We start from the raw sequence: 19675 nt of genomic DNA, 5'->3' as shown, positions 1-19675 counted from the left end.
ACTTATCAATCTGCACCAGCGATGGTCGACACCAGAACAGTGGTCATGTACATTATTGCAAACTGTGGAAACAATGCTCTTCGAAATGGAACACTGACACATCTGCTACCCCGTCGCTGTGGAAGATACGATTAGATGTAAATGTCATCACCTTTGGGTAGCTGTTAGAAATGCTCTACAATCAATAACTCTTTCAGTTTCCACACGTTGCGATTTCTTGCACATATTTGTCAATGAGAAACATCGCCTCTGTGTTTCATTTCTACCAACCTGTGTTGTGGGAGCTGCATAGTTCACACCATGCGATGTCCTGCTTTCTGTGAGAGCCAAAGGTTTGAAACGTGTTAGTATCGGTTTAGCAGCTGACACAGACCTCACTGTCATGGCATGCTGTAGTCATACAATTCTGCTTGGATGTGTTACAGCCAAAAAATAATGTATTAATTTGCTCATAAAAAACCAACAGTGGAACCCTCTCTTGAGACTGATAGTCTGTTGGATATGGTCTTCCCCCCAGTTGTGGTCTACAAAACTTTACCCAGATCAACGCAAGCGAATTTGGGCTCCAATGGATTGATACATGTATATGTAATATGCTCGATGTTAACACACAGAGACCATTTGTTTTTTCGATACGCTGGAAGAGAGGGACACGGTAAAGTCTTATGTGAGGTTCTGTGACACTACTTCCCATTAAAATTGCTACACCAAGAAGAAACGCATATGATAAACGAGTATTCATTGGACAAATATATTATGCTAGAACTGACATGTGATTAAATTTTCACGCAATTTGGGTACACACATCTTGAGAAATCAGTACCAGCAACAACCACCTCTGGCCGTAAAAACGGCCTTGATACGCCTGGGCATTGAGTCAAACAGAGCTTCGATGGCGTGTACAGGTACAGCTGCCCATGCAGCTTCAACACGATACCACAGTTCATCAAGAGTAGTGACTGGCGTATTGTGACGAGCCAGTTGCTCGGCCACCATTGACCAGACGATTTCAATTGGTGAGAGATCAGGAGAATGTGCTAGCCAGGGCAGCAGTCGAACATTTTCTGTATCCAGAAGGGACGGTACAGGACCTGCAACATGCGTTCGTGCATTATCCTGTTGAAATGTAGGCTTTTGAAATGTAACGTCCACTGTTCAAAGTGTCGTCATTGCGAACAAGAGGTGACCCAGACGTGTAACCGATGGCTCCCCATACCATCACGCCGGGTGATACGCCAGTATGGCGATGACGACTTCACGCTTTCGATGTGCGTTCACCACGATGTCGCCAAACACGGTTGCGACCATCACGATGCTGTAAACAGAACCTGGCTTCATCCGAAAAAATGAAGTTTTGCCATTCGTGCACCCAGGTTCGTCGTTGAGTACACCGCCGCAGGCGCTCCTGTCGGTGAAGCAGTGACAAGGGTAACCGCAGCTATGGTCTCCGAGCTGATAGTCCATACTGCTGCAAACGTCGTCGAACTGTTCGTGCGGATGGTTGTTGTCTTGCAAACGTCCCCATCTGTTGACTCAGTGATCGAGACGTGGCTGCACGATCCGTTACAGCCATGCGGATAAGATGCCTGTCATCTCGACTGCTAGTGATACGAGGCCGTTGGGATCCAGCACGGCGTTCCGTATTACCCTCCGACACCCATCGATTCCATATTCTGCTAACAGTCATTGGATCTCTATCAACGCGAGCAGCAATGTCGCGATACGATAAACCGCAATCGCATAGGCAACCATCCGACACTTATCAAAGTCGGAAACGTGAAGGTACGCATTTCTCCTCCTTACACGAGGCATCACAACAACGTTTCACCAGGCAACGCCGGTCAACTGCTGTTTGTGTATGAGAACTCGGTTGGAAACTTTCCTCATGTCAGCACGTTGTACGTGTCGCCACCGGCGCCAACCTTGAGTGAATGCTCTGAAAAGGTAATGATTTGCATATCACATCTTCTTCCTGTCGGTTATATTTTGCGTCTGTAGCACGTCATCCTCGTGGTGTAGCAATTTTAATGGCCAGTAATGTATAAGGAGTACTGTAACTGGTTGAAATTTGGATACAGATATTTCTCTGAAAACTAAGCCGATTTTGCTCATAAAACTAGCAGAAATCAGCTTTATTTATTCTCTTGGAATCATGACTGTTTCTATTAGTATCGTCCCAACTGTGTGTTTAAAAAATAGGTCTTACCTCAAGTCGTGTGATATTCCATGCTCCATAACATCTAATTATAAAAACATCACTTGAATTTTAGCTCATTGTGGAACCTAGAAATGATAGTGAGTATATTGTGTGAAATCGACTGTGATGATCAAAATATTTACAAAACTAGAATGCAACAATGTGCTGTATCATAGAAACTATATAGTCATCTAGGTAGAAGAGAGTTATGGAACAAGAAAGTAAAATTTAAACACACAGAAGTAATTGGTTTCGAAGAAATGGAAGAGAGAGACACGGTAAAATCTTATGGGAGGTTCTATTACAAAACAGGCCCTCACTAATTTCGTAAACGCAAGTGTGATATAGCTTTGCATAGGTAAAACGAAATCTGCCATAGTTCACAAAACAGCAATGTCTTCTTGAATTACACCTTGTTGTTGTCAAACGTAAAATGATTGTGCTTTTTTCCGACATGTAGCCAATGGCGTGAAAGATTGTGTTCTCTAATGTTATTTCACATGTCTGAAATGTTTGTAATACACTTACAAATGACAGTTTATTTAAAGTCACTGATTTGAACGTGAAAGACGCTCTCAGGTTGTATATTTAGTCCATCAAGCTCAAAGAAATAGTCTGACACAGATGTTTTCATCGAGTTTAAATTACCGCTTTTTCTTTACTCTGATGATGGTTTGGAAAGAACGAGACTCTGTAGTAATTGGTAGTCTTCGCAGCAAAATAGTGCAAGCTTTTTTTCCCAATGTTATGCGGGGTGAACTTGTTTAGGGGGTGTATATCCTGCTGATTGGTAATCGGCGATGGTGCAATTCCTTGGAAGTCGCAAAATACTGAGATGCGAATTGATGCTGCACTCGAACGTAAAAATTACAGCGATTTTGCTCACAGACTAAAGGAAAATTGATTGCGCCTATTTACGTAAGAAGAGGAGATTTATTACCGTCGTGACAGTGTTTTCCTTTTTAAAAGATGCTTGGATATAATAGATGCATTGACGCATCTGCACCTGCCCAGTGGGCAGCATGTAGGGCAGGAATGTGCCACTAAATTACCCCATTTTGTGTTGGCGAAGGACCATCGCCTCAAGGAGACGAGTTTGTGGCATGCCCTGCAGGTTGCTCCAGCCACAACTAAGGGATAAGGATACTGTGGTCCCAGACACGGCGGGGTCTGCGGTCGCTTTAGGCAGAGGACTTCCTGTTTTCCAGATGTGAAAATTTGAAAAGTTGCTATGTAGAGTTCTCTTGAATTTCGTTGTTGTTCCATGGGGGTCCACTCTTTCTGAGAAATACGTTTAGCAGATTGCATGAAGCGTCTTCTTCTTGTCATTTGCCTATTAGGGACTAATTTCCGCAGACTGGAGACAGTATGTCAATGCCACCAGAAGGATCTCTTTGTGGACCACCTATGCCAAGATAGAAACGACCTCTATCCCTATGAAGAAGGGAGGGAGAGATGGAGGGATGGTTTGTGGAAGTGGGGTAAGACTACCTCCAAGTTGGGTAGTTCATGAGTGCGTTTCGAAGAGGACACAGCTGCAACTGCTACCTCTCTGCAATTTTGTGGTGTCGGTTTCTGCGGTAGTTGTGTTATTACAATGAATTTTTTCCAATCCCCAGTGTATGTGTAGCATTATAATCTGTGGACTTCGAGCGCTGTATTTTTCACGAGAATTTTGAGGCGTAATTGGAACAGAGGCACATTTTCCATTAGTTGTGGTAGCATATATTGGCTTTGATTACCTGGGTTACAGTGTGATTGCCGAGCAAGTGTCTGTAGTGAACTCTGACGACAGAAAGTGATATATACAGTTGTCAGCTGTATGCTTACAGGTAATACACTTATTAAACTCCTCTGTGTAAGTAAACATAGTACCTTACAACCCAGCGTTTAAAGTGAAACCTTGTGGGTGTTGGGAAGTGTCTGAGTGTTTCTGTACCTAATATTGAGTCGCATTGTAAAATTTTCTCCCAGCACGATAACAGCTGTTGTATGGCATCGTCAATTTTTAAGCTGTATTGCGATTTTAACCAGAGCTTGTGTAGCACTGTATGCATGGTGGTCTAATTAGCGCCGATCTCTATGATTAACTATGTAATTGGGATCAATCTCTAATTCAGTTTCTCAACCTAAATAATTGAAGTACACTAACCTAAACTTCCTCTCCTGCATCTGGCCAGCTTCTATACATTGGGGGGGGGGGGGGGGGGGGTGCTCTTGTGCTTTGAGTGCAGAAGGACGAAGTTTTGAGCCCAGAAAGGACACCACCAATCGTAATTTCCCACCAGTTTCCAGGAGGGGATTGGGACATTGGCACTGCTCTGGGACAAAGAAATTCCAACGAAGAGTCGAAATTCCTCACAAAATTCGAAATTCACACCAACAGAATACATTGGGGAAGAGGTAGGCTAGAAGTGGAGAGGGTGCAGGAATCCACGTGTCACCTGAGAATAGGGAATGACGCCATTCGGGGCCGGCGGTGGGCCTGGTTTCTGGGGGGGGGGGGCTGAATTAATTCATCAATTTCATTAATTTACACATCAATTAGATATCAAAATGGCGTTCGTGCCCCTTTACCCTACTACTTTCTAGGTGGTGGGGTTGTCCTTTTAGCAAACTGTCACACATGTTGGACATGCTGTGTCAGCTGTGCAACTATCATATGAATTTTCTTACACTCGTAGACAGGGGTCTCGACATCCATGCACCACAGATGCCAGCAGCAGTAGCAGCAATTATTACCATCAGGACTACGGGCAAGCACACCTACAGCCCATCTTATAGTAGTGCCACAACATCAATGTGAATGGTTCGACTAGTGCCATCAGAGGGTCACTTGGAAGATGGAATAGAGTGCTGTGGTCTTCAGCGATGAAAGTAGCTTCAGCCGGCACGCAGGTAATGGTCATTTGCGAGTACGACATAGACCTGGTGAGCACTGTCTCATGATGTGCGTTCGAGCAGGACACACTTGGCCCCACCAAAGCGTTATGGTCTTAGGTGCAGTACACTACAACTCTCGTTCAGCTTTCATGTTTCTGGAGGGGATGGGGATGCTGACCAGAGGTTGGTACGTGTAGAATGTTATTAGACATTTTGTTTTGCCATTATTGCAACAGAAATGTGAAGTGTTGTTTCAATAGTATAATGCTCGCCCACGCACTGCCCGTGAAAATCAACGTGCTCTGCAGGGCGTGCGACAACCATCCTGTCAGTACGAACACCGGACTTGTTTCCAGTCGAGCAAGTGTGGGATACGGCGGGACGAGAAGTGACTAGTGCTACTCGTCATCTAGCAACTTTTCAGAACAACGTGAAGAGGTCGCGTAGGCGTGGCGTAACACATCCTAGGACAGTATTCGCAGTCTGTATGATCGACTGGAAGTCAGCCAGAGCCTGCATTGGCACCCATGGAGGCTAATATGTGTGTTTCAGCATGGGTCAACACTTGGTTCCTCAGAAGTGGTTGTGCTATTCATCTGTAAACGTTATCATTTCATGTACTCCATACGCTCTGTTGCAACAACAAATCTTGAGTGAATTGGAAACGTCTAAAAGAGTGTACTGTTCTTTCCGGTAGTGTATTAAAAGAAACGAATATGGGTAAAGGGCTAAACATTTTTCCACGCTCATTCACTCCTACCTCAGTCGCATTGACGCACATATTCACTCCATATCACAAGCTGGAAAACAAAGGAGAAAGAATGAAATGTGCTCCACCTAGGATGAAAAAAAGAAATGGTTCAAATGGCTCTGAGCACTATGGGACTTAACATCTGTGGTCATCAGTCCCCTAGAACTTAGAACTACTTAAACCTAACTAATCTAAGGACAACACACACATCCATGCCCGAGGCAGGATTCGAACCTGCGACCGTAGCAGTCGCGCCTGAGATGAAAGTAGAAATAAAAGGACAGAGAAGCTAAGACATCAGCACAAAGGTATTTGAATGGCTGACCACTTAAAGAAAGAATTTTATGCATCCTTTCTGCCTTATTTGACCTTATGGCCTCCAAGGCTCTCTTAAATACTGATTCTAAAACTGGATCCCCTGTCTCTCCTAAACCGACTCCCGTTTCTTCTTTTATCACATCCAGCGAATCTTCCACCTCAGAGAAGCCTTCAACGTACTATTTCCGTCTATTCGCTCTTTCTTCTGCCTTTCATTGTGAAATTCAATTGGACTTTTAATGTCACCACCTCTGCATCTAATGTCACGGAAGGTTGTTTTGACTTTTCTATATACTGAAACAGTCTTTCCTACAATGATTTCTTTTTCGATTTCTTGCAGTTTTTCATGCAGCCATTTCGTGTCAACTTCCAGCAATTCCTAGTTTTTTAATTATTCAGTGACTTGTATTTTTGTATTACTGAATTCCCCTGGGCATTTTTGTACTACCTCCTTTCATCGATGAACTGAAATACTTCTTCTGTTACCTATGGTTTCTTTCCACCTACCTTCTTCGTATCTATGTTTTTCTAGCCAACTTCTGCGATTTCCATTTTTCAGGGATGTACATTTCTCTTCATCTTCTCTGCCTACTGAGCTATTGCATATTGCTGTGTCTACAGCCTAAGAAAACTTCAAGCATATCTCATCTTTTCTTAGTACTTCCATATCCCACTTCTTCACGTATTGTCCATTGACTAGCTGATATGGGCGCAATAACTCCGTTATCTTGCAATTCCATAAGTTCAACAGCGACTTTGTCCTGTAATGAAATGGAAGCTGTTCTGGACCGACAAAATTTCGTCTGAGCATTGTCTTTCGCCGGAATATGTGCAACAAAATTGTTAGTTTTGCCCAAACTTTCAGGACAGAATTCCGGGAATTCTTTTAGCAAGCTACCTACACTGTCTTTTGCATTGAATGCAGACACTGACAACACATTGTCCTGAATGTTAAAGCCAAACAAATCAACAGAATCAAGGCCAAATATGTTCTCACAATCGCACACAGAAGTAAATGTACAAAAAGTTTATTTGACTGGTCTTTCACTGGTTATTTGTTAGTTGTGCTAATGCCTCTTGTAGACTTTGAATATACTGTATTAATGAGATGGTCCTTGTGACGATCATTTTGTGGGTGAGCCGAATTCTTAAGTTGGTTCCGTTGAAAACATACAAATTGCACATGTCCTTCCCTACCACAAGCCTGACACTGAGCCTGTTGGGAGGAGCAGTCTTGGCGTTTGTGTCCTGAATAACACTGAGGGCAAGTCTTAATTCTATTCTTCTGTGTAGCCACCTGTTTACTGAGCTGGTTATGCTGCATGGAAGGTTGTTTACTCAGCGTGGCTAGTGCATGCCACCAGTGCAGAATGGGGCTATCGCAAGCAAGGAACTCAAATTGGCAAACAGCTGGCTGCTCAAATATATGAGTCAATACAGCATCGGTATCATACCTCCCTAGTATTTGCATTACCTGCTGAAATGATGGATCACATTTTTTCAAAATTTGTTTTCTGAGTATTGACATCAGGCCCATTGTACACGATCGCAACATAACATCTGACCATTAAGCTTCGCAAGCACACTTGAATTTGCATTTCCTCTTGGTACCCTGCAAATCTATTACCCAATCGCGATAACTTTGTTCTCACCGTTTTTTGCAACTGAAGAACAGATACCTGGCTGCAACCACATTCACGTCTTGGTTATAATAGTTAGTTAGTGATGTTACGACGACATCGCAAGGAAGTTCACTCGGAGTGGCGTTAAGTTTTGGTAGGAACCTAAACACCGCATTTCCTACTTGGGAAATAGGGAAGTTTCACAGTACCTGGTATATTGTGGGCTATGACGTGGGTTTAGAACTGGGTCAACCACTCGAGCCATTCCTCTACTTGTTCACGAAATCGTCGAAAAGGTGATGTAGCAGTAGGTGTTGCTGTAGGTGGTGCTTGTTCTGTCAGGCGTGCAGCGTTGGCCAGTAGCTGCCGCACTGCGTTGATTAGTGCAGGAATCTGCTGCGTCTGGGACTCAAACATCTGCATTAGGTGTGTGGCATCTAATGATTACAGCTGCGGCACCTGAGGAGGGGGCGGAACAGGTGGGGTGGGAATGTTGGAGGACACAAATGTAATCAATAGATAGGGCAAGCAAGTAGAATTAGCACACAAGGAAAGAAAATATCTGCAACGTCCACATGAAAACACTGATTAGCAGAAACGTCAAGAAACTGTTAAAGTATTAAGCGCCCCTGCAAAGTAAAGGCAAGGAGCATTAAGGTGCCAGCAAAAAGACAGATGACAGCAGTCCGTTGCCGTCTGGCACTGTGTTCGGCGGATACTCGTCGCCAAATGTGAGGTCTTGCCCACTCGCCTCATATACGTGCGTAAAGGATGATATGCAACAACTGAAGTAAATAACACTAGTTATTTTATTAAAACTAAGAAGACCGACAGTACTTAACTCTAATTAACGATGGGGCCGCAAGCGTTGGGTGACATGCAAACAAGTCAGATTCCTCTGCTTTATACAACTGTTTATGAAGATTTGACACACAGTTTGTGGATCATTAATAACTGCTATCGTAGCGTTCTCTGCTAGGCTGCGTTTAATCCTGAACGAATACTGAGCCGGTATTGAGCGGCCGACGCTGGCAGTATTGGCTCTTACACTCTACTTTTGTAGAGGCCGCTCCAGTCGTGGTGTGGTCCTAATCAGCTCCCCATTGGCCAACGTCGTTTCACCGCCTCCTCTTCTCTTGCGTTCTTCATCTTCGTTCCGGTAGTTGTGGTTACGCCAGTACAATTACTAGTTGAAATTTGTTAGAGAACTCAATTAGTCTTTCTCCTATCTCATTTCTTGCCTCAAGCCCCTATTCCCCTGTAACGTTTTCTTCTGCTCCTTCCCCTCAAATTGCATTCCAGTCCTCCATGACAATTACATTTCCCTCCCCCTTTACGTACTTCATTACCCTGTCTATATCATCATACACTCTATCTCTTTAGCTTCAGCTTAGTTAAACGGCATCTACATCTAAATCCGTACTCCGCAAGCCACCTGACGGTGTGTGGCGGTTGGTACCTTGAGTACCTCTATCGGTTCTCCCTTCTATTCCAGTCTCGTATTGTTCGTAGAAAGAAAGATTGTCGGTATGTGTACCTGAACTATCATTGACGATGTTGGTTTGCTGTCGATTCTGATAAGAACAACTCCATCACTGAATCATTCACAGTAATACACTCGCTCCCTTACCTTGCTATTCATAATGAATCCTACTCCTGTTATCACATTTTCTGTTGCTGTTGATATTACCCTCATCTGACCAGAACCCCTTGTCTTCTTTCCATTTCACTCCACTGACCCCTAGTGTATCTAGATTGAGCCTTTGCATTTCCATTTTTAGATTTTCTAGCTTCCCTACTATGTTCAAGCTTCTGAAATTCCAGGGTCCTACTCGTAGAACGTTAACCTTTCGCTGATTATTCAATTATTTTTGTCGTAGTCACATCCCCCTTGGCAGTCCTCTCCTCTAGATCTGAATGGGGGCTATTCCAGAATCATTTGCGAAAGGAGGATCATCATTACACTTCTTAAAATACAGGCCCCTTGTTCTGGGGATAAACGTTATGTGTCTATAAAGCAGTGGTTTCCATTGCCCTCAGAAACCTGATGCCGTTGATCATGGCTGATTTTAAGCCTTTAAGGGCCGTTTTCCACCTCGACGACAAGAGAGTGCTCTTAACTCTGTTTGCTACTCCGCTACTTTGACATTTGCAGAATGAGGGTGACTTCTTATTCCGGAAGTCGTCGGACGCTAATGTTGATTATTAATCGAAATTTAAGCAATGGCGGGTTTCGAACCTGCGACCAAAGATGTTTTGATAAGTAATCAAAGACGCTCCCACATGACCACACACTCAAACATTCAAGAAAGATCTCCTTTGAAGCTACTGGAAAATGTCGATGCATGCAGTACCGGATTTGGTGTTGACTGGATGGAGTGTCATGAATCAGAGACAGTGCTGGTGCCAATTCCCATGTGGAGAAAGTGCATTTGTAAAACTCAGAATTCTGGGATCTGAAGTCTACTTGCCCTTCTCTGCATTTACAGTGGTGGCGAAAGGCCAGAGCCCGGCTGTCATTACCAGTAGTCGTTGGAAAATGCTCTGCCTTCATCTGGGTGTTATCTGGAGACACCACTGTTTTAGCACTGCTGCTTTTGGTAAACGTCTATGTTCACTGTAAATCCTCCTGACAACTTCCCATACTTGTGTAGAACAAGTGGAACAGTTGATGGAGTCGACCAATGCTTGCCTTGAGCTTTTCTTGCTATCGTTAATGACATGTTGAGCCTTGGGACTTGTGACCCCAAAGGCTGTGAGATTGTCTGCTGTTAGGTAGTATCTAAACTGTCAAAGTTCTGCACGCCCCTCCAAGATTGCTGAGCTGCACTCATCCAACCACCAAGCTAAAGGTTGCTTCCTAACATGATCTGATGAGTTTAGGATGGGTAAGTTAGCAACATGGTGGATGACGCGTGTGATGAATTCCACCCATTCCTGAATGCTCGTTGAGGCCGTGCGGTTCTAGGAGCTTCAGTCCAGAACTGCGCTGCTGCTATGGTCGCAGGTTCGAGTCCTGCCTTCAGCATGGATGTGTGTGCTGTCCTTAGGTTAGTTAGGTTTAAGCAGTTCTAAGTCTAGAGGACTGATGACCTCAGATGTTAAGTCCCATAGTGCTCAGAGCTATTTGAACCATTTGAACCTGAATTCTGTTGGGGTGTTTAAATGCATCCACTGGCTGGACAGCGTTCAGTTACTCTTGTTGATCATTCATTTCGGTATCTTCCTTTCTAGTAATCTGCCATCTAGAAAGTGGATCCACAGTGGGAAATGGTCAGTGGAAGGGAAATCAGTTGCATCTGACTGTGCTCTGGAAAGGCTGGAAAGTGGAAAGAGAGGTCGATGGCTCAAAACGTGCCAATAGCAGCCAAGAAATAAGTGAGACAGCATAGCTCCTGAGACATGATGAGGTTCTCAAAGACTTAATTCTTGGGGCAAGTATAGCTCAAGCCCCATAACACATTATGGGCATTGAAATCACCAAATATGAGAAATGTTCAGAGGAGATTTTGAAGGAGGCCTAAGAGATAGAGTCCATCGCCTACTGGGAACAGACAACGATGTTCTGAATCCCATGAAGTGCAACAGCTCCTGCCTGCAGGTCAGTAACCATGGAGGGTGCACGGGAGTTGGGATTGCTGTTGACAGAAACAGCAACCCTCCCTTGGTTGTTTAAAATACATTACACAACATAAATATTTCTCCATAGATCATGCATGTGACATGTCATAATAAGAAGGAATGTGTCAGTTTAACATAAGTTTTCTTTACACAATGTAATTAATTTTTTTACAGTTACTACTTCATTTCTAAAAATTCACCTACTGAGTAGAAGGAGTTGTCATTCATAAATTCTTTTAATTTGCTTCTAAATGTCGGTTGGCTATCTGTCTGACTTTTGAAGCTATTTGGCAAATGGCCAAAGATTTTTGTGGCAACATAATTCACCTCAATTGAAGCCGGAATAGTGAAGGTCGTCCTTTCTTTTAGGGTTTTAGCTGTACTCTTCTCTACTATTTTTGAATTGAGATGGGTTACTAATAACAAATTTCATAAATGAATATATGTATTGTAAAGGTACTGTGAATATCCTGAGTTCCTTAAATAAATGCCTGCAAGGTGCCCTAGGGGGGCTCCAGCTATTATTCTGATTACACACTTTTGTGCTATGAATAAATTCTCTCTTAATGATGAAATACCCCAAAGTATGATGCCATATGAACGCAGTGAATCAAAATAGACATGGTAGGCAATTAACTAATACGTTTATCACAAAAATTTGCAGTAACCCCAATAGCATAACTATCTGAACATAACCATTTCAGCACACATCAGTTATGTTTCTTCAAATTCAATTTCTCATCAGCGCACACACCCAGAAAATCAGAATATTCTATCTTAGCAGCAAACTTGTGTTCAAAGCCTATATTTATCAATGGTGTTATGCCATTTATTGTACAGAATTCTGTAAACTGCGTTTGCTCAAAATTTTGTGAGGGTCCATTAGCAGATAACCACATCATAATTTCCTGAAAGACATTATTTACAATTTCCTCAGCTGTCTCTTGTTTGTTGGGTGTCGTTATTATACTTGAATCATCATAAAAAAGAACTAGTGTTGCATCTTGATGAATATAGAGTGGCAAGTCATTAAAATACATTAACAAGAATAGGAGCCCCAAGACTGAGCCCTGTGGGACACAGTTCTTGATAGCTTCCCAATCATAGGACTCTACTGATTTTTGCAGACTATCTGCACTGTTAATTTCATCCTTCTGCATTCATCCAGTTAAATATGTATTAAACCATTTGTGCATTGTTCCACTCACATCACAATGCTTAAGCTTACTAGAAGAATTTCATGATTCACACAGCGAAAACCCTTCGAAAGATCACATAAAATCCCAATGGGTGATATTTGGTCATTCAAAGCATTTAGTAATTGATCAGTGAGATCATATATAGCATCTTCTGTTGAAAAGCCTTTCTGTAAAACCAAAATGTTATGCTACTCTTGGATACATCGCTTTTCCAAGAATTTTGGATAAAGCTGTCAGAATTGAGATTGAGCAGTAGTTGTTAACATCAGACATATGCCCTTCCTTATCCAATGGTTTAACAATAGTGTATTTCAGTCTAAATGAAAAAATAGCCTGTATCAGTGACCTACTCTATACATGCCTGCAATCCTACTTTGTTGGGGACAAGCTTTTAGTACTCTGTTCGAAATTCCATCAATTCTACGTGAGCATTTACTTTTGAATGAACTTATTATTTTCCTAATTTCAGTAGGAAAATGAGTTGAATCTCAGTTTTATCAAATTGTATAGGTAGTGCCTCTTCCATAAACCATGCATATTCTAATGAATATCTGGATCCTATTTTCCCTACAACACTTAAAAATTATTATTAAAATATTTTCTGCTTCTCACTTTTTTAACAAATTTTTCATTGAGTTTGATAGAAATACAATCTTTCTGTGCTCTGAGTTGTGCTGTTTTCCATTTACAGTATTTGAAATTGTTTTGCATTTATTAACAGATGTGCTAATCTCAGACATAATGAACATACTTTGAAACTTTTTAATAACTTTTCTTAATACAGTGCAGTAGTTTTTATAATGTTTCTCAGTTTCTGATTTATTGTTCCTTCTACCTATAAGATACACTTTCCTCTCCTGTTTACAAGACATTTTTATCCCTTTATTAATGTATGGCTTTTGGGGCGTTTCGTTAAAATTATATTTTGCTGTTTTTTTAGGGAAGCTGTTTTCTAATGTACTCACTACAGTATCATGAAATAGATTAAATTGTAAATTACCAGCAGGTTCCCCAGTGTAACTGTTGCGAGCTTTGCCGAGCAGTTCTAGGCGCTACAGTCCGGAACCGCGCGACCTCTACAGTCGCAGGTTAGAATCTTGCTTCGGGCATGGATGTGTGTGACGTGCTTAGGTTAGTTAGTTTTAAGTAGTTCTAAGTTGCAGGGGACTGATGACCAAAGCAGTTAAGTCCCATAGTGCTCAGAGCCTTTTTTTTTTGTTGCAAGCTTTCCCTCAAATTATCAATTGTTAAGTTGTTAACTGAAGCACTACTTTGGAGGACTGTTTTGCATTACTGTATGGAGCCATGTCTTACACTGTAACTAGCTGTGCATGATGATCAGAGAGACCACTCTTAACAAGAATAGTTTTTATTTTATTAAATTTATCTTGCTCTCTAAATACTTTATCTATCAGTGTCCTGCTTTCCTGTACCACCCAAGTAGGAAATTCAATAACCAACGGCAAATTGAAGGAATCAAGTTATACTTCAAGGTTAAGCGTTCTATCAGACTCCTTCAGAAAATCTACCCTGAAATCCCCACAGACAACAATTTATTTCCCTTTGTCTCAGAGATAGCACAACAAAGAATCCAAATTTAGCACAAATAGCTGAAATTTTCTCAGTGGGAACCTATTTATGGCAACAATTTTAAAATTACCATTGTTTAAACTCGCTCTCTCTCTCTCTCTCTCTCTCTCTCTCACACACACACACACACACACACACACATGCTTCTACATGTTGCTCTACACAAGATGCTTTACTTCTGCACGATAGGACGACGTAAGATCTCGACGAATTACCGTCCACGCCGGCGCCAGTAGCGGACGAAATGTCCGATAAACTCTAGTGGGAGGCCGTCAGAAGCCGGACGACTTATTCGTAGAACCCGCCTTGACTTTAAATTTTTCACGCTATGACAGATCTTAACGTATATGGCAACTCTTCCTCTCTCCATTGTGTCTCTAGTTACAGTTGCTGGAAGCTTATATTCCCCAACTTTTACCTTTTCCATATCTGCGACTGTATGATGTTCAGATAGGCATAGTGCATCTAATACACCTACAGTATCTAGATCTTCTAAACAAACAAGTACCTCATCTACTTTGCTTTTTAATCCCCTGATAGTCTGACGCAGTATACTAACATTATTTTTCATTGTGCTTTTATGAGACTTTTGTGACGTACTAACGTTATTTTCCACTGTTCTTTTGTGAGAATCTTGTGGTACTCGAACATCTCTAGTATGTTCCTGTCTGGGCTCATTAAACTTAATTTCATCCAATGTTGAACCAATGGGCACTGATCTTTGCCTAAAGTCAGGTCATACTCTCGATGGAGAATTGAACACCATAGGATAGGGGTATCAGTGGCTTTAGAATGTGTTTACTCTAAACATAAGTATAGGGGTTGTGCCTGCGCCATGAGTTTCAAGTCATCTTCACGAGTTCTGAACACATTTATGTTCTACTATAGTATGGGTGCCATCTATCACGGGCGTTGTGCTTTAACCTGACCTTCCACTGGGTTGGGGAATCCACGGTGGGTAGAGGTTCAGTTTTCGGAGAAGATGGTCTGACACTCTACCACATGTTTTCACCAGTGGTGGAAGCTTTCCATTTGCTTTCTTGGCCTGTGGAGGGCTTTAAAGGAACTATCTCAGCAGCAGTAGGGTAGTGCTTGAATTCTTGCCATACTGTCTTTCGGGGGACCGTGGTCTCCGCAGTAGTGGCTAATGTCGCTTTATCTTATCTTCTCAAGTGGAGGTGTGGGTCCTGTTGGATCTGAAACAACTGCGGCTTGCCAAGTGCATTGACAAAGGAAGATACTAGTGCTGACACCAGCAACATCCGTTTGTGTTGAAGCATTGCATGTCGAAATAGGAATTTTAAGTGCCAAAGCAAAAGAAGTAGTGAATGTGAGCGGCTTCATGGCCTTATAGATCTTCATGGCCTCACCACATGCGATGCATTTCGATGTTTTAATATCCTGTATCTTCCTTTCTTCAAGGAAGACACTGTAGTCCCTACTCCATAAGAGTGATCTCCAGAGCAATATACACACCTTGGAGGAGATGAGCAGCCAAATCCATCATAGGCAGACGTGCTATATTTTCCACAAGTGGTTTCACCATTACATCCTAAAGTGGCCTTCTCTTCGCAGTGACATTTAAAGCACCGCAATAGGCTGGAGACATAGGGCAATTCACTTAGGCGAAGAAAACCTGCCTTGGTATGTTCCAGGAGTTTCATGCAGTTGAAAGTAAGGATGAAGGAGTTATATTCTACCAGAGCTAGATTTCAATAGATCCAATATTTTTGCACATCAATGCTAGCTTCTTGAGGCCACCCTCCCTTCAGTTCCGCATTGGGAATGGAGACAGATGTCTATATAACACAATACCATTTCCGTAGTTCAAGGTGTCGTGGAGTTCCGTTTCTATGGCTTATTTCCTGAAGCATTTAGCTTTCAGCATGTTTGTGACTTGTTGGGAACTAGCGGTTTCACTCAACAGCGTTTCATTATCCAATCACTTTACTGATTTCAGCGTAGCTGAGGTACCCTCAGAACATTTGAATATAAAAAGGCTAAACCTCCTCAGAGCTGCCCTCTTTCCACTGAGCTTGGAGGACTTTCTACATAAGGCCTCTTGTTAGACTGAGTGTTCAATATTACCACCCCTTTCACCCTTTTCATTGGGAGGTAAAAGTTGAATTTCGAGCGTTCCACTTGGTCCCATGAGCAGCTAGGGAAATAAAAGTTTGCCTAGACAGAGCCCTTCGTGCGGCAATCCTCGAGATTCGGACAATTAAGGCAAGCTCTTCGTGCCCTGTGGCACCCAAAATTCCACTGCTGCGCCATACAGTGGTCGCTGGAGCAAGCCCAGAGCTTTTGCTGACAGAGGACTTGAGGCGCTTACCAGTTCCCAGCTCAGAAACCCTGGGATCCCTAACCCGAAAAAAACGTTCAAAGGGACAAAACTACTGAGGTCATCGGTTCCTAGACTTACACACTACTTAAACTAACTTATCATAATAACAACACACACACCCATGCCCGAGGGAGGACTCGAACCTCGGGCGGGAAGGTCCCCAACCCGAACCCAGCAAACGTATGCTGGACCTCTGAGTGCAATGCTAAGAAAGGTTAGGTGCATTTTATCTAGTGCTTCAGCAGATGTTTGCAATTTTGTTTTTGCATTGTGCAGCTGGAAACGGCCCAAAGAAATATTGCTTGTCATGTCGTTCATGCTAAACTCAGTTTCAACTTGTAACACGTTCGATGACAGTTGTGCCCATTTCACGTACCTTCTGTTCTTTCTTATGCTTTATGCGACATCTGTGCCACAATGTTCTTTGCTTTGTCATCTATGTAAATAATTTACATTATTTTCTATCAAGTTATGTAACATGAATTAATTTGGGCACGTACTTTTCAAAATAATGCCCAGTTCAAATGCTTGTATGCTAAAATATTATTTATAGAAATTGTTCATGCATAGATGACGTAGGTTTGTACTGATGTAAAACCTAGAGGGAAGAGCTACAAAAAAACGGTACGCTGGAACAGAAGAGTTGAATGTGGTGGCATAACCGCAAGGAGTCCTTCTGACACACACTGTCATTGTCTGGCATTCAAACTGTTCACATCTAGTGTGCTGATTAAGGCAACGAAAGAAGCAAGATTGAGTAACAATGCCTGGAATGTGGAAGCTTATTGGCTAATATATCATAGCGTTAATCGGTTAACCCTGGAGCACCACAACTGGCGCCAAGAAGATAATTTTCAGAACATTTGTACGTCAAGAGACATCCATGTACCGACTTCACATTAGCCACACAAGATCGCCACGGCCACCATCTAGAGCTCAAGTAAAAGTTTAATATTGCATTTACTTGCTTGGACCAGTAATTTGTTCCAGTTGCAGATAATAAGTACTATAGGTTTTAGCATTTCGTTGATAACATTAGTTCGTTCCTTAATCATTTTTATGAAGAGGTTCCTTTTCCTAGTGATGCAGTATGGTGAGTGTTCCAATTAATAAACTGCGGAGCATTTACTGCTTTAATAGTGCTCGTTAACTGTTGTGAAATAGAAAGTTTCTGAAGTATTCAGTTATTTTTGTTTCTGAAATACTCTACACGATCTACAAATGTGGGAATGCAAAGAAAAGAATTAATTAATTTGATGAACTTTCATTCCTGTCAAAATCTTAGTTCAGTATTAAAAGAATAAGACTGCCAATTAAAAGTGATTACAGTGCATTACAGCTTTACTTTTCATGTGTCCCTTTAATGCTAATGCTGCTAGCTATTAAGTGATATACTAGTTTGTAACTGTAAGGTTTTGCTACCTTTAATTTTGTTCAGTAACGAGATGCTTTTTAATAGCTGTGGCACTTGTGTATGTTCTTTTAACTCATGACTGTCGCACGTTATTCGACGTGACCGTGTGTGTCCCCATTAATTTAAAAACTTGCATGCCACTCGTGGAAGGGGGAAACGTTTTCATTAAATTTTACGGTTTATATTTAAATTTTTCGTCTCCGGCTTTCCGTTAGTTTTACTACAATTCTGAACTGCTCTGATCTGTATGATCCCTTTAACGCTTTTCATGTAATTTTCAATATCGTTCCTTTCATTTTGAATGTAAATTACTAATTCAAATCGTGACCACCTGGGCTACTTCGACCCGCGTCGCCTTTCGCGTCAACAAGTGGCAACTTTGGTTTACCGGTTTGCTACTCCCTTCGCATAACGCCATTGTGTGGTCTGCGCTCGCTGGTGATATACCGTGTCTCGTACTCATTCACCGCAGCGCTCGACGTCATAGTATAAAGTGAAGGAGTGCTGGTGTCCTCTGCATATTTCTTTACCCAGGCTGTCGTCTGTAGTACTGTCTTGTGTCACTTTGCCACTGACTTGGCTTTTACCACACCTAGGCCACCCATTGTTTTCTAAAAAGTTATCTGGAATTTCTATTTTGCTTCTTCGTATGTACTATGGCACGAAAAAACCATTATTAGCTCCGGTTTCTTGTTTATTATCTGTAGAACACCGGATGACGGACATGAAAGAGCACGAAACTGGTCGTACTGTAACTACTGATAAATAAAAAAAATATCTTACAACTGAAGCGCTATAATGCTCGCTTGCGGATGTTCCTCCAGCAGCATTGTTTGCTCAGTAACCTTGGCTTGATTGCTGCTGTTTCAACTACTTTCACCTATCAACGGTAATCGTTCGGGCGAAGAAACTATGTCTGATACCTTAATCATGAGCGCAACACTATCGACGACGTGCTCACACAGTAATATCCGGTATGTTATTGATGAAAAGCGTCGGTTTGTTTCTATTTACAAACAAAACGCATGATTGTACATGGCCATTCGACAGAGCAGTTCCAAATTAGTCTAGTGCTATATTCGTTTCACCCGTATGTATTAACAGGGACAGTAAAAACACGAAGAATAACTAGGACTTCAGCACCAACGGAACAGTACTGGTGCATGGGTATAGCAGTCAGAGCGGACCAGGGCGGTGCCGTCGCTGCTGGAGTACTAGTCATTCTTCGTGCTTTACTGCCCTTGTTAATACATAGCGATAAAACGAATATCACACTAGACTAATTTTGAACTGCTCTACCGAATGAGTAAAAAAGTTTAGTACCTTGCACCCAGCGTTCGTTGCCCGTCAGAACAACAACGAACGTTGCCTGCTAGATTCCGAGTCTTTTAGCGTGAATGTTGTAGTTATAAGGTCACCTGAAGAAGTAGCTTTTAGAGCCACCAAAGCAGTGGTGATCTAAAAATAGAGGACTAAATACAGCTGAAGCGGTTTACAAACACCCACGACGATTACTCATAGCCGTAGTTACCTCATCTAGAAGCTTCTTTGCAGTATCTCAACTCCAACTTTCGCGTCGTGAACGCCATCTGCCTTCACTGCTACTGAACAGGGAGGCACCGTGCCCATGTTTCTTCACAATCCATATAGACCAATCCTGTGTCACACTTTTCAGCGCGCCAGCACATGCCAATCAGATTCAGAGAAGAGCGCGTACGAATACACATCATTTGGCC

The sequence above is a fragment of the Schistocerca piceifrons genome, chromosome 7, assembly GCF_021461385.2.
Source record: "Schistocerca piceifrons isolate TAMUIC-IGC-003096 chromosome 7, iqSchPice1.1, whole genome shotgun sequence".
Lineage (NCBI taxonomy): Eukaryota > Metazoa > Arthropoda > Insecta > Orthoptera > Acrididae > Schistocerca > Schistocerca piceifrons.
Note: the sequence above shows the minus strand (reverse complement) of the source record.